At 53.8% G+C, this 14,788-nt stretch overlaps 1 protein-coding gene and 1 long non-coding RNA gene across 2 annotated transcripts in view; one reads left to right on the forward strand and one right to left on the reverse strand.

Annotated features, from left to right (window-relative positions):
• The window catches only part of LOC127385135 (uncharacterized), a 58,610-nt gene that overhangs the window by 6,153 nt on the left and 37,669 nt on the right, over window positions 1-14,788 (reverse strand). The window contains exon 2 of the long non-coding RNA XR_007889606.1: window positions 531-619. This is a non-coding gene — a long non-coding RNA (uncharacterized LOC127385135). The remainder of the gene's footprint in view (window positions 1-530; window positions 620-14,788) is intronic.
• Window positions 4,628-14,788, forward strand: part of EPS8L2 (EPS8 like 2) — a 56,564-nt gene continuing 46,403 nt past the window's right edge. Inside the window, exon 1 of the mRNA XM_051620547.1 lies at window positions 4,628-4,916. The gene's annotated coding sequence lies outside the window, so the exon portion shown is untranslated. The remainder of the gene's footprint in view (window positions 4,917-14,788) is intronic.

Below are 14,788 nucleotides of genomic sequence, written 5' to 3' on the forward strand. Positions count from 1 at the left end.
TGTGGAAGGACCCAGCTTCATCCCCCAGTCATACTCAAGGCCAGGGAACCAGCTTCTGTCCACCTCACACTGCCCAGCAGCCACATCAAAACACAACTAAAGCCAATATTTGATGGCATTAATCCCCTTGGGCCAGATCCTGCTCAGCCAGGGGTACAACCAGCCCTTTGCTGGTCAGCAGGAGCAAGGCTGCACCCATGGAGACAAGGGGAAGGCAGTGGAACTGGGTGCTAAAGAGCAGCCAGGAAACAGAATGAATGACCACATGTTTCTGTACTTGCTCTGTATGAGTCAAAAACCCCCACCCATCTGTCCTTTCAGGTCTGTCTGGCATGATGGAATTTACTTCTGACATACTCATTAGGAGCAGTGACACTGCTCAGTGACACTGAACATGTATCCATCCCTTCTGCATGTATCCAAAGAAAGCACCAATTTTTCCTGGTATTTACACCTGCCTTATACAAAGGTCTGACAACAGAACATCCAACAGACTTTAAAAGAAATATTGCCAAGTGAACTGTTTTTACCTGGATGTTGCTGGTACAGCAGACACGGTCCCACAGGTTAACTTCATGCTGCAGCCTCTGTGCTTTACTTCCCTTCCCTCTCATGCTCACTACAAACAAAACAAACACAAAATATCAGCACAACTGGAGGTAGGAGAGACCCAGAGTGTACACTCAGGAGACACCAGTACAGCTGGTGGAAGGTGTTCCTACCCCAAGGTGTTGAACTCCCTCAGCTATGACCCTGCAACCATTCCTGAAGCTGCACCATAACATTGGCCTGATGCCCCTCAAAAAGGGTTCTGCTGAGGGGGTTAATTATGTGATGGATGCCATGTTCCTGGGCCACACAGAACAAAGCATCCTCCTCCTCAAGCTTTATAAAACAATGTTTTATATATGTGTATATATATGTGTATATGTGTATATTGTGAATCCTTTGCTCCCTAACCATCACCTAGATAAAAAAGAAGACTCGTCAGACAGTGACAGTACTTGCTGGTAGTCACTGATGGGGGAAATACACATAATAAATAAATACATACATATAATAAACATAAATTTTTGAGCTCATTTCAGAGCACTGCCTGCTGGCTTGCAGGGTGCTGACAGAGCCCTGGAGGGCTGTCAGAGCTCACGGGGGGTCAGCTGGCACCAACTCGGATTGGCACCCTCAAAAGGGTAGGACAGCTCTGTTCCAGTTGTCCAGGCTAAGATAAATCTGTCCATGAACTTTTTTCTCTTTAGAGCAGATGCTGGGCTACTGCTCCTGCTGTCAGCCCCCCACCCTGTGCAGAAAGTAGGCTGTCTGCAAGCTTCAGACAACTCCTTTGCCTTGGGTATTCCCAGGTTTTGAATGGGAATTGTCACTTCAGCTGGTGACCCTGATTTCATGACAGCTTCTCTCCAAGCTTAGCTGGCACAAAGACCCAAAGTGAATCCAGACCTGACCTCTGAGAGTTTCTCTGATCAGAAGCTCCTTTCCAAGCCATTCCCACTGTTGGGAGAAGGCAGGGCACAGCATAGCAAAGCCATTGATGACATTTGCCAGACAGAAGATTGCTAGAGCTTTTAATTACAAGGCCCAGCCCTCCTGGAACAGGACGAGCAAGTTGGATGAAAACGGCATTAAAAATTTAGAGGAACACGTATTTTGAGGAGCTCGGTTTGGGTGTTGTTTACTCTGCCAGGAAGAAGTCTTTGTTCTCAAGCCATCACAGGGGTGTCTGCCGCCAACCTGATTTAAAAGGCTGATCCCGAGAGGCAAGTTAACCTCTGGGATTTCAGACTGGGAGATACTCTGTGAGATAGGGCTTCACTGGTCCATGGCTTTTCGTGTTTCTCAGAAACAGGGTACAGACCAGAGCCCAGCGGGAGCAGTGCAGTCCCCCAGTGACCACCATTTGATGGTTGGACTTGATGATCTTAAGAGGTCTTTTCCAACCAATCAATCATGATTCTAGCATTCTGTGATTTTTTGGCACAGCACTGAAGAGTTTCGAGCTGAGGCTGAAGGACCAAGGCTGAGGACAGGAGCTTGTTGAGTTCCACAGCTGGGAGCTGAGGCAGTGGAGCAGGGGACCTGTCACCCATCTGCCCCCTCACCTCTGCCCCACCTCCACCAGAAGCTCTAACAAGCTCCCTTGTGGTTTTCTTCCCTGCCCAGAGGAGAAGCTCCCTCCTCTGCTCAGCAGTTTGAGATTCCCCGTGGGTGCAGCACCTCGGGGGGCTGTGCCTGCCCCCACCAGCAGCATGGAGCCCAGGCTGCCAGACCAGTCCGTGCCTTCAACATTAAATGGCTTCTCCAACAGAATCCTCCCAAATCCCAGCTTGCATCCCGGGAAAGGCAGCCCAGCCCAGCGGTCCCAGTGGCAGATGCTGCATGCCAGGGGGCAGGGATCTCCTGCCCAAAACCCTTCAGCCGACAAGGCTCGCTGGCCAGCAGCACAGCTGACATCCCCACCACGTTTCCCTTCTGCTGCAGCGATACCCACCCCCCCCTGCCGTGGCTGCCATCCTCTAAACGCTGCTTCTCCCAGGCTGGCCCTGTTTTCACCCTTCATCCTGCACCGAGATCCCCCTGGGACCTCAGGCACGTCAGGGTGAGGAGGATGACGGGCTGCTGGGCGGGTGCGTCCGTCACACTGGGTATCGGGTCATGCTCCGCTCCGGCAGCGACGGTTCTCCTGCCCAAACGCAGCTGCCACAAGCCCAGCTGTGGTGCCGGGACCGGCTGCCCCCGCTCACCCGCCCGCATTCCTCCCTCGGCAACTCCCCGGGGCGGTTCCAGGCAGCCAGCACAGCACAAGCCCCCACAGCACGGCAGGATCCCAAGAAAACCACGGCAGCAGGGAACTCGGCAGAGGGGAAGGAAGCCAGGTCTCCTCCAGACTCGTGTCCCACACTGGAAGCATTTTCCTATTCCTGCCTTTAGTGCCACAGTTGTGGCTATTTCTTCCCTGGGGCTGGTGACAAAGGGTCTCTCTAGCCTGTACGTGCCATGGGTTCAACACACATTGTGGGGACAGTGGGGAGGTCTGTGAGGCACCTGCACTTGAATAAAATGCTCTCAAAAGCCTCAGCTTTTTGAGAGGTTTTATCTAACCAGATGGATCCCACACTGCCACCAACACCTCTGTGAGACCTACGCATCCAGCTGCAACTCTCCAGCTCAACAATCAGCTCATGAGCTGCTCCCAACATTTAATAAAAAATCTTGGAGACAAAAGAAACTAGGTTCTTTGACAGCAGTAAGTCTGCCCACACAGGAGACCATCCCTCTGGGTCCCCAAACACAGGCTGAGACCCCAAGCACAACTCAAACACCCTCCCCACAGTCTGGCCACAGAAACTCAGGAGCGGCCTCACCATCTTTTGAAATTTCCTTCTGGTTTTTGAAGGGCAAGAGAAGAGAGAGATGACGTGATGGGACCAGGGCTTCTAAAGAAGTTATTCCCCAAGAGCATGGGAACAACAATGTCTACAACACAAGGGCTGAAGCTCATGTCCTGCCTCTACTACTCCAGCAAGAAGTGGCTCTTGCTTTCTCTGGGCCCTGCCTGATGCCCTGGTGAAAAAGGGACGGTGATCTTGTTCCTGATGACAGTGATAATGGATGGGGGAGGGCTGGCTCAGCACTGCAGTGCCATGGGAATGCTCCTTGCCACGGTAAAACAGGCTACGTCATTTCTCTGTGGTGCACAGGCACTCACAGGTGAATAACACTGGGGTCCTGCACATGGTGGTCACCTGAGCAGAGCTGACAAGGAGCATTTCCTGCTCAAGCTGCACCATGCCAATGCCAAAATGCTTACCTGATGCCCACAGCCAGCAAGCCCTTCACTCCCCTCCATGCCACAGCAATCGCTGCCCCTGGGCTCCTCCCTGAGGGGGGTTTAGCCATCACTCCCCTCTCCCCACCATCATCCCAGAACAGCTCTGCCAAAGCTCTGCCCAGTGCCAGGGAATGAAGTGGGGGGCCAAGATGTGGGGCACAGCCAGGCTGCACCACCTCCCACCAGCTGATGGCAGGACTGGGGCAAGACAAGGAATTTTACGGCCACGAACCCCCGAGGAGCACGGTGCCACAGTGTGGGGTACCCCAAGAGGGGCTTCGCTTCTCACCCCTGACTCCTTCAATGTTTTGCTTTCTCCCTCCATCCCACGGCATCTTTCCCCACTGCAGACATCAGGGCAGAGAGAGCAGGAGGAAACGAAGCTGGAGAAAAACAACCCGTGAGCCAGCGTGGAGAGCACAGAGCTGCACAAAAGGTGCCTTGTTCCCCCCACGAGGCGCCCAGGCAGCGCGTCCCCTCCCTCACCGGCGATGGAAAACCCAGCTCCAAGCACTCCTTTACCACCCCTCGCCACCTTCCACCTCCCCTTCGGGTACAGAATGTACTCGGGTGAAAGAAACCTGAAGTTTAACACGTCCCTCCTGGGGCAGCACCTCGGCTGGGCCCCCTGGGACCAGGCGAAGGCCCCTGCAGCCCCCGGCGCCTTGAGGGGACGCAGCCGGGGCCACCGGCTCCTGGTTATAGAGTAACCTGTTGCTCCGGGTCCCAGCTCCACCTCTCGCTGCCTCCACATCCCTCCCCTCCTCTCTCCTCTGCCAAGAAACCTCTGTCACCTGCTCTCAGACAACCGGGGCGAGCGGCACCGGGAGGAAAGGGCAGAGGGAAGGAAAGCAGCGGGACGGGGGGACCCCCAGGCTGGGGTGCCGGGTGGGCTCTGCCTCACTCTCCCTTCCATCCTTCGGGATCGCAGGCAAAGCGCTGGGCAGGGAGGCAGGGGGAGCTTGGCTGCCAGAGAATGGCAGCAGGATTTCCCTAGGAGGGCACGGCTGACTGGGAGAGGACGTGTGGGAGCGAGGGAACTGCGGGAGACCAGAGCAGCTTCTCAGCACCGGTGAGTCCCTTCTTGCAACCCCTAAAACTTCACATCCCCCCCCCCCCACACACACACACCAGCATTTATCTGCCTCAAAAGTCTGGTTGATTTAGCTGCAGGGGGAGCAACTGGAGAGGGGGCTGTGGCTGGGACATCTGTCAGCGCAATAGTTTTATGGTTTGCTTTTTTAAAAGGATGAAAAAAAGTAAACTTTCCAGCATTACGTTTTCTGGGTTTGTTTCCCGTTCTTGCATTTTCCCCCGGGGGCCAGATCCAGTAGGTGGCACTTTCTTGGCAGCAAAATGTCTGTCTGGCACAGAACAGGGCTTTTTTTTTTTGGTGTGTGTGTATGTGTGTTGTTGTTCCTAATGAAGTCTGGAGTTTTAAGCAGCTGTTTGTTTGCAAACCTTGGGGTTTCCTCCGACGGGGCCGCGTGCAGGGAGAGTTTTTGCTGTTCGCCATCAGGCACCTGGGTGAGCCGCTGCTCTGGGAGGGGGCAGCTCTCCCTGCCTGTGACCTTGGCAAGATTCATCACCCTATTTCCAAGCAGGGGGAAGGCTGGTTTGGAGCTGCCCTGCTCCCTTGCGTGACAGCTCCAGCTCCCCGGGAGCTTTCGTCGGCGTTTTCGAGTTGGAGCGCAGCTTTCCTCTCCCCTTTCACTTATTTGCCTGGAAAATGCCAGTGCAAACTCCACTGAGGACAAGGCTCAGGGACAAATGACCTGACTGACGTTATTTTTAAGTACTGGAAATAACCGTGAGACAACACAGTAGTAAAATTCGGTGATTGCCCTGCTGTAATTAGGGCAACGGGGAGTAACGCTTGCGTTGCTGGGCTGCTCTGAAACGCTGCACGAAGCGGGTGCTGGAACAGGAATCAGATCTGTTGGTGGTTGCTCATCTGAGAGCTCCAGGGCTGGGCTGCTCAGGGGGGATCTGCCCCCAAAAAGGACTTTTTCTGAGTTAAAGAAATGACAGGGGGAGGCTCAGCCCCCAGCTGCCACACAGACCCCTGCGGGGTTTCACCCATGGCTGCACCGCACAGGAGCACATTCCTGGCTCTGAGTGGTTGAATGATGGAGTTTTCAGGTGATCAGGGAGGAAAATGAGTCCTTCAAGCACAGAAAGGGCAGGCAGCGGAACTTCAGGCCTGGGTTGTACCTGCTGCTGGTTTCTGATGAAGTGTTCAGAAGCCAGGATGGCCAAGGACCTGGGGCTCTTCCCTCAGCTGGATCCCAGCCCTCAGGCACGCACCGGCACGGCTGGCACTCTGGCACAGGAGCTGCTCTGCTGCACTCCATAGGGCAGGGTGGTTTTGTCGTGTAATGGGAGAGATTAGAGGGTCTGGGGGTGGTTTTGGGCACCTGAGAAAAAGTTGAGCACTGGCATCATTGAAGGGGGTGTTGATGGAGTCCCGGGGAAGGGAACAGCTGTGGCCAACAGAAGAACGCGGTGGCTGAGTGCGCGCACACGCACGCTTCCCTGCCTGCTTGGTGGGATCAAGCTGTTTGCCAAGACAAGATTCCGGTCCTTGGCTTTCTCTCTGCCAGTCACCACTCGATGTGAGGGTGGGCAAAGACACCGAGGCAGAGGCGAGCAGTCTCTGCACAACACGAGGAGGAAACGTCTTCCGGGCCACAGGCTCCATGTCACGCAGGCAGACAGACTCTCCTTCAGCGCTGTCATTGGCTGCAAACAACTCGACATCAGTTGTGTGACAAAACCCAGCCCTGGGCCTGGTTAAATAGGTCCTGCAGGTCGTTGCTTCTGGGGCTGTGTCTGCCCGTGGAGAAGGTGCTGCCTGTGGTGACGGTAGCAGCAGCCACCATTTTGTCATGTTGTCCCACTGTGGCTGCCTCCCCCAGCGTCAGCCAAGGGCACGGAAAGTCAGGGCTGTGCAGGAGGAACCCAGGCCAGCTCCAGCTGAGTAACCAGGCTGTATGTCCAGGGGAAGAGAACCTGCTGAGGGATGGCCTGAGGGCCAAATCTGCCGGACATTTGTCATCATCTGCCCCTTGATGAGATGGCTTTGAATGTGCAGGAAAACAGTGCTTTTTCATGGGGTCACGAGGTAATTCGGGCTGGAAGTGAAAGAGATTCAGAAGAGACCGTAGTGCTCTGAAGGACTCAGGAGGTTTCAGTCCTTGTGGTAGACAAAGAAAGGAGTGGAACAGGGCGAATATATGAGTTGGCTTGTGTAGGCTTGAGAAACATCCATATAAAATCAGTCCGGGTGCAAAGCCTGAGTGTGTGTGGGAGCCTCCAAGTGTTATTCCCAGCAGGCTGGATCCCGGGGTGCTGCTCGGGAGCCACACTCTTTGCTTGCTTGCTTTCTCTCTTCCATGCCATGGTCTCCATCAAAGTGCTTGGTCAGGGCAGGTTTGTGGGTTTATGAAGACTCAGCAGTTTCCTCCTTGTGTGGGGCTGAAGTCTGGCCTCACATCTACTTTGCATAGGAGCAGTCAGCAGCACTGCCCGTAACTCCAGGGCAGCTGTTAGTGCGTGGCCTTTAGCCTCTGAGTTTGATCTAACTGGCAATAAAATAATCACCCTCTAAAAATACCCAAGCCTTATGAGCCTTCCCTAGTGCCCCACAAGCAAAAAGGAAAGTCCACAGACTTCCCAGAACGACAGAGATAGTTTCCTGCATTGTGGCAAAGCTGTACGAGGAGCAGCGTGCCTGCCCGGCACAGCAGCACGCAGGCAGCACCAAGCAGATCAGCAGCACGTGACTCTGCCAGCATGGCCTCCTGAACCACCCTGCTTTGGCCAAGGTTCAGCAAGTCCCCAGAAAAAACACTCACCTGCCTGCCCAGGAGGTATTCGAGCCTCCCACTCACAGGGAGGGGAAGGGTGGTACCTTCAGAAACCCTCCCTGCTCATCCAGCTGCGCTACAGAAGAGTCCTTGCACTGTCAGAAATGGCACCAGGCACAGTACAATGCTTGAGTGACACAGGAGATGAGATCCGAGGAGGCCCCAGATCACACTTTGGCTCCCAGATCCCCACAAGACCACCCAGCTTAGTCTGTCAGGGTTACAGCAGAGGGGAGCAGGGAGGCCATGAACAGCCCCACTCTGCCTGCTTGGAGTGGGTCTGAGATGGCAAGCCCAGGGGAAAAGCACGGTGTCACCTCTAAAAATCTTGAGCTCCCTTGCATCACATCACTGTCAAGGAGTCAAAGGGGATCCTGGAGAGAGCCCATCCCAGGGACTGGTGTCACTGAGCTGCTCCCACATGAACGAGGCCACCTCTGTGCACAAGGAGAGCTCGTCCTTTCGGACGGTTCCACCTGCAAACTTGAAATGCACGATGCCAGGGCTTTGATTTCCTGGTAATGCAGATAAATCAGGAGGAATTGCAATTAAGAAGGGAGGGAAGGGTGTGTAGCCGAGCACTGGACCGGTTTGGAGACCTTCCCCAGGACCGGTTTGAAAGCAGATCTTCCCCATTCACCTGCACTGCAGCTCCCCAGGACAACCCAGCCCTTATTCCCATTCCCCAGGTGCTCCTGAGGGCACAACGTGCTCACTGCCACCCCAGGCCCGCTGAGGGAGGCAGCAGAGAAAAGCCTCCCAGCCCATGGGAAGAGGAAGCCAAAGGTGGGGAGTCACAGGCTCTGCCTGCTCGGCTGCCCCAGAACAGAGACTGAAGCAGCCAAACAAGCTGATTTGGCTCTGATTTAGTTTGAAGCACCAAGCAAAGCTCACAAGCATCTCCCACAAAGGTTTTCCTTTTTCCAAGACGGAAAAACACGCCTCGTGTCAGAAATCCATATCTCAGGTGCCAGGGGCACATTCCCACACCCCAACCACGGCCGGATCTTCACCCACTGGGGGATTTGCCCAGCTATCCACCTCTCCTCTCCCACTCCCCAGTACACTGCCACAGCTTCTCCAGGCATTCAGCTGGAATGGAGGAGCTGAGCACCAAGACCTGGGGCAGGGGACAGGATTTTGCAACATGTCAGGGTGGGCAGGTGTGGCACAAATGAGCCCTCAGAGCTCCCTGGCCTCTAACCCAGCCTTGCCCCAGGTGAAGGCAGCTCTTGATGGCTGGTGGAACAGTAATGTTCCACATCTGGTGGGCTGGGGTCTTTCAACACCACCTTGGAAAGGACCAGTGAATCCTTTCCTTTTTTTAGCTTTCATTTAGGGTACCAGCCCCCAAAAACTTTTCATAATATGAACTTATTTGAATTTTGTTCCTCCTACTTACTTTTTATTTTATTTTTTTTTCCCCACTGTCTTATCAGTCTCAGCCTGTCCAGATTTATACCCTACAGAGGTAAAGTGCAGACGATCTGAACAGCAATAAACCAAAGTTCAGCCACCCAGCAGCAATGCTCACCACCGAGTGATTCAGAAAGTGAAATACTGCTGCTGGTGGGATGGAGATTAGCATCAGGGGAGCTGGCACAGGCCTAGCCAACATTGCCCTCCCCCAGCCTGTTCACATGTAAATTCCCTCTCACTGAAGATGACCAGAAGTGGGATCTATCTGGGAGCTGAGATAGTTCTAACCTCTTCATGCATTAAAGGTGTTGGCTGCCAGAACTAGAGGTGCCACCCAAAGCTGCAGGCTCCCCCAGGTTCCCTCATTAGCAAACACAAAGTGAAACCCAAACCCTGACCCCCCTTATTATTGTGGACAATGAAAGTGGCTTGTCCTAGTCTTCTGCTCACTCCCCATTGCCACCAGCTGGACTCCTCTGGGGTCACAGAGGGTTGGGGCTTAGGCCACAACTGCAACTTGTGGACACAAAATTCTCTTTTCAGAGGGAAGAGCAGTGCCTCTGCCTGTGCTGCAGATAAACACAGGGATGTCCATTGGCCTGAGCCTCTCCTTTCATCAGTAAATTCACTTTCTAAAAGCACTGGGGAGAGGAGAAGATAGGAGGGTAACTGCACCCATGACAGCCCTTAATAAATCACAGGCTGGAGCCTGCTCTCATTCCTGACACTGCTGCCTCTTAATTATAGCTGTGTTCATCTGAGGAGACAGGGTAGGAGAGCCAGGCTATATGCAGGAGGGAGCACTAATTAAAACCTCTGTTCCCTAGAAATATATTCCTGCTTTCCCCTGGGGAAGAAGTGGCCTTGTCTCTGGCCATTCCCGCGGGTTAATCTGTAACGCCGACTTCACGAGGCAGCCGGGCTTGTTTTCAGCACCTGATGCTCTTGGCATCACTTCTAGCTGGAGATACAGGGACTTTGAAAACTCCTTGAAGAAGGAAGAATAACATGTATCCTGGGAGCCTGTGCCAGGTAGCTGTTGCTTGCCTGGGGTGAGGTTGGGTAGCAGGAGATGACTCCTTGGTCAATCTACACTGACCACAACAGGGTTCTGCAAATTGTCCCTTGCTGAGACTCCAGCCCTTAACATCTGACACAGGCAGGACTTGTGTGATGGACAGTGTGTCCCAGATTACACCCAAGCAAATCCTCTGATTGGAATTAGATGGACTCTAACAGGCTTGATCCATGCTGAGATCCACATGAGAAGAGGGTCAGGTCCCTGGGGCTGGCAGGGGAAGGAGTCTTGTAGCACCAGGCACCTCCTCACCAGCATCTCCAGATGGGCTTGGGACCTGACCACGCAGGCAGGTGCATGGCTGATTCACCTCTATTTTTCCAACACTTGAGAAGACAAACCCTTTTAAATTGCAGGAGGAGAGAAGTACATCTGAGCTGTGGAAACAGCAACATGCCCCATTGAAGTCAAAGGGCTGACTCCCACATGGTGTAAGTCCATGTTCTCCAGCTGGCCCTGCAGAGTTCCAGTAGTGGAGAGCCCATGCTGGCGAAGGGAGGGTCCAGCCCAGCATCCAGGCACATGCTTGCTCCAGCCTGGCTCTCAAATGAAGCCAGAATAGGCTGGGTGTGAATTACACGGGGAAAATATTAGGTTGGGTTTTTTTCCCCTTTTTTTTTTTTGCAGTAGAAGGGGCAGGGTGGGAGAGTAAATGGGACATGAAAGGCTCCCGGGGTGAACTGTAGATAGATAGGACTGTCAGGTTTGTTGCTGTGAATTGCTACTGCTTGAAAAAAATATATATCAAGGAAGTTTCATCAGCTGAAAACATAAAAATCATCTCAGAAAAGCTGCAGCTCAGTCAGATGAGCTGCAGTGCTGAACCAGGCAGGAGCAGGTTCAGCAGGATAACTTGAGAGTAAATGCAGCAGAGCTGTGCTGAGGGCTGGTCTGTGGCAGCAGGAGCAGGTAACACCCAAGGTGTGGCTGGGCCATCAGCTGCCTGAGCAATCCCCTTGACATGGAAGCACCCGCTCCCCACTGCCCCCCTGTGCTGCTGCCTCTGCTCCCAGCCTGAAAACACAGAAGGAAAAGCTCCCAAATATGTGACTTGAGTTATGAAATGTCCAATACTCTTCAGCCTGGAAGAAAGAGAGCTGAGGTGCTGCTCTCCTTGAGGCGGCAGCAGCGCCCGTGGCATGGAGAAGGTGGATATGGAGCAGTAGTTTCCTGGTGACAGAGCTGGGGGGCATCCCATGAAGCTGGCAGCTGGCAAGTGTGGCACAAAGGAGGTGGCTGAGCACAGCACGCAGAGCTGAGCTGCCCAGAGGCTCAACATGGGCCACCCAGGCTGGCAGAAGTGCACATGAGTTGGCCAGATGCAGCTGGACAAATTCAGGGATGAAAAAAGGTTGGGAGAGCTCTCAGAGCTGCTGGAGGCTGGCAAACCCTGCAGAGGGGCTCCCTGTGCACCTCTTCTCTTTGGGTCCTCTCCTCTGGGCATCCACGTGTTTGCAGCTGGGTGTCTGCTCCAGGCAGGGGGAGGTGATGGGGGAGGTGATGGGCCACCCCATGTCCAGGCAGCTGCCTCTGGAGGAGGGCAGAAGGGAGAAGAGGAGCTCCAGCCCCAGGGACTGCTCGGTGGAAGGAAACATCAAGCAAGTTTGCTCACAGCCCAGGGAATGATGGAGGGTGGCTGGAAGAAACCAGCTGAGTGGTCAAAGCCCAACTGCCACACAAACATGCCAACTAGACCAGACAGGTCCCCAAAACATCTGCTCCACACCTGGCACAAGCCCAGAGACACTCCTGCTCTCTGCTCCCTGCCTGCCAAGACCTTGTGAGCCAACGGTCAAAGGTTAGAAGAACAATCTGAAGCAGTAGAGAACCCTGAGGGAGAGATCCAGGCTGTCATCACCCTTGCCAGACCCTGGTATTCTCCCTGGAGCTCAGCGTGTGACACTGACTCCAACATGATGTGTCCTTGCCAGGACAAGTGTGTGTGGCTGCCACAACGTTGCTTGCAGAGGCCGTGCTCCTCTCCAGTGCCACAGGGGTGACTGGCACTCGGGTCCCCTCCTCTCAGCATCCTGTCCCCCCACAACACAAGCTAAAAGAGGACTTGGTCAGCTCGTGACACCCATCTTAGCAGCTGGACTGTGCCAGCCTCCCACCACCAGCTAGTGCCACAGGGCAGGACCTGGCTGGGGAGCAGCAGCAGGACCAGCACTTTGTTGTAGCCCAAGGGAGCCTCCCCAAGCTGAAGTGCACCAGGGCTGCACACACTGGAAGAACATCTTCAGGGAAGGTTGGTGACATCCCCTAACAGGCAGCTGTGGGCAGGGGGCTGCTCACCCCTAAAGCCAGGCCAGGAAGGGCATGTACCAAAAGGGCTAAAAATGACACAATACATATATTTACCTACAGTTGAAGAACTGCACAGGAGGGCTGGCTACTGGGGCTGGATCTGCTGCCAGGAAAGCTGCTGCTCACTGAAGTGGGGGAAAAATGACTGTGGTTTCTCAGAGGCTCCCTGTCCCCCTCAAACCCATCTGTATTCCTGTGTTCCCAGGGCCACCTGCCCCTGCCTTCAAAATTACCTTCCGAGAACACACGAGATCCTTCAATGTGCACCTTGAGACAGGACCCTTCTCCTGCAAACCTCTCCTTGCTCCAGAGCTGACTCGTAACCCTGTGGTTCATTTAAGAATCAGCATACCCTGAAGACAGTCAGTCCAGTGAGGAGAGCTCGCTGGTTTTAAACCAGAGGTTGTGGTAAACACCACCCCTGCCTGCTACTTCGGCTGCAGGAGGATCCTCGTGCCCTGTGTAGGGGCAGCTCTGAAATCACAGCCTGCTCCACAGTGGTGAGGCGTGTGGGAGCAGTTAGCGAAGCCTTTCCCCTTTGAGACATCACAGGAAACCCTCTTGTCCCCTTCCCATCCCTGTAACCACTCCTGGTTTCTCCTACTGCCCTCACAGACTCTCATCCCAGGCCCCTGCAGCAGGGACGAGTTGTGACTTTTCCTCCCAGCCCCTGCTGCTAATTAGGTTTTTTTGCAACAAGATTGTTAAAACACTTCTGTACCTTAAGATTAGAAACTGCCATTTAAACTCTCTTGATAAACCCAGCCTCACACATCCTTCTATTCTAAGTGAAACAAAGGGAAAAGGGAACTTTTTTTTTTTTGCATTGGAAGAATCTCTCATGGGACTGTTCTGGTTACTGGCTGTTCATGCTGCAAAAACCCCTTCTGCTGGCCTCATCCATGGAGCCTGGTTGCTTTACTGACAGCCCAGACACCAGAATCAACCCAGATGAGAGATGATCACCCTGTAAAAGCCCAGGGTTCACCTGCACCCATGCAGGGGGAGGCTCCACAGCTGGCAGGGATGTCAACTCAAGCCATTCCCCACAGCTCATGCTGTGATGCTCCTTCCTTGTGCCAGAACAAGGGCTTGTGGGGATGGGCTACGAGTCAGATTCTGGAGCTGATCTGGCTGGAAAATAAACCAGCAAGCTAAAAATATAGATACGTGAGAGGGGAATGGGGTTCAAGCCCTGTTTGTTCCTGCTTGGGGTCACTGAGCTGGGCACAAGGTGGTGGCTCGGGACAGTGGGAGGGTGGGAAGTGCTGAAGCTGCTCCTGAAACTGAGACTGAAACTTGTCATGATGTGGTGCAGGGTGCTGGGAGAGGAGCAGGACCATTCCCTTGCCTTTAGCCCAGGTTTCAGAGTGCAAATCAAACAGGAGTTTAAGAGCAGGAGAGAGGAACCTCCAGAATAAGATGGTGCACCTGACAGCACCGCCAGGGACTACCACAAGGAATCCCTCCAGCAGACTTTGCTGGCAGAGGCTCCAAATGCTACAGCTCAGCCAAGAGCCACACACAGGACAGCAAGGGGAGTCTCTGAAAAAGAGGTGAAGAGACTAGGCAATGAACAATCCCCCTTGGATCAGCAGCACTTGTGTCCCTTCCCCGTGGGAATACCAGGCTCTGCCCAGCTCTGGCACCCTCACTGCAGCTCTCCTCCAGCCCCAGCAGCTCACACTCCCTGCCTGTTCCCCTTTGTGAGGCTGCACATGTTTCTAGTGCCCTTTCACTGATGGGCACAGAGCTCTATCTACTGCAATACATAGATGAAAATACCAACAGAAAGAAAAAAGCTAGATCAGACTGCTACTCACAAATGCCTGATTGCTGCTGCATAGACATTTTTTGCTTATCCCCACCCCCCCCAGCAGCACAGCCCAGTCCCTGGATCCCTTGGATCTTGGTGATCCAAGCTGCACCCACACCAAAAACTGGCCCAGACCCTGCCACATCTCTGGGAGCATGGTTGTCACCAGGTCACCGAGCTGGTTAAACTGCTGTCAGCTTGTTTTCTTGCAGTGACACCCGGACCCAGCCCCCATGTGCCAAGTTTTAGCTCAAATGAATTGTTAGCAAGTGGCCAAAAATACACAGACAGGAAATGAGTAGGAAGCACAAAATGGGGTGGGAAGAGATGGCAATGAATGTTGCCATGATCAGCCTAAAGGAGGCTGGAAAAGCCTGAAACATCAAATGTGATTTTCAAGAAATTAATATCTTCCCTCAAATCTCCTGCCCCACCCTCCCAGCAAAACCTCCCAG

Source organism: Apus apus, chromosome 5 (genome assembly GCF_020740795.1).
Source record: "Apus apus isolate bApuApu2 chromosome 5, bApuApu2.pri.cur, whole genome shotgun sequence".
Taxonomy (NCBI): domain Eukaryota; kingdom Metazoa; phylum Chordata; class Aves; order Apodiformes; family Apodidae; genus Apus; species Apus apus.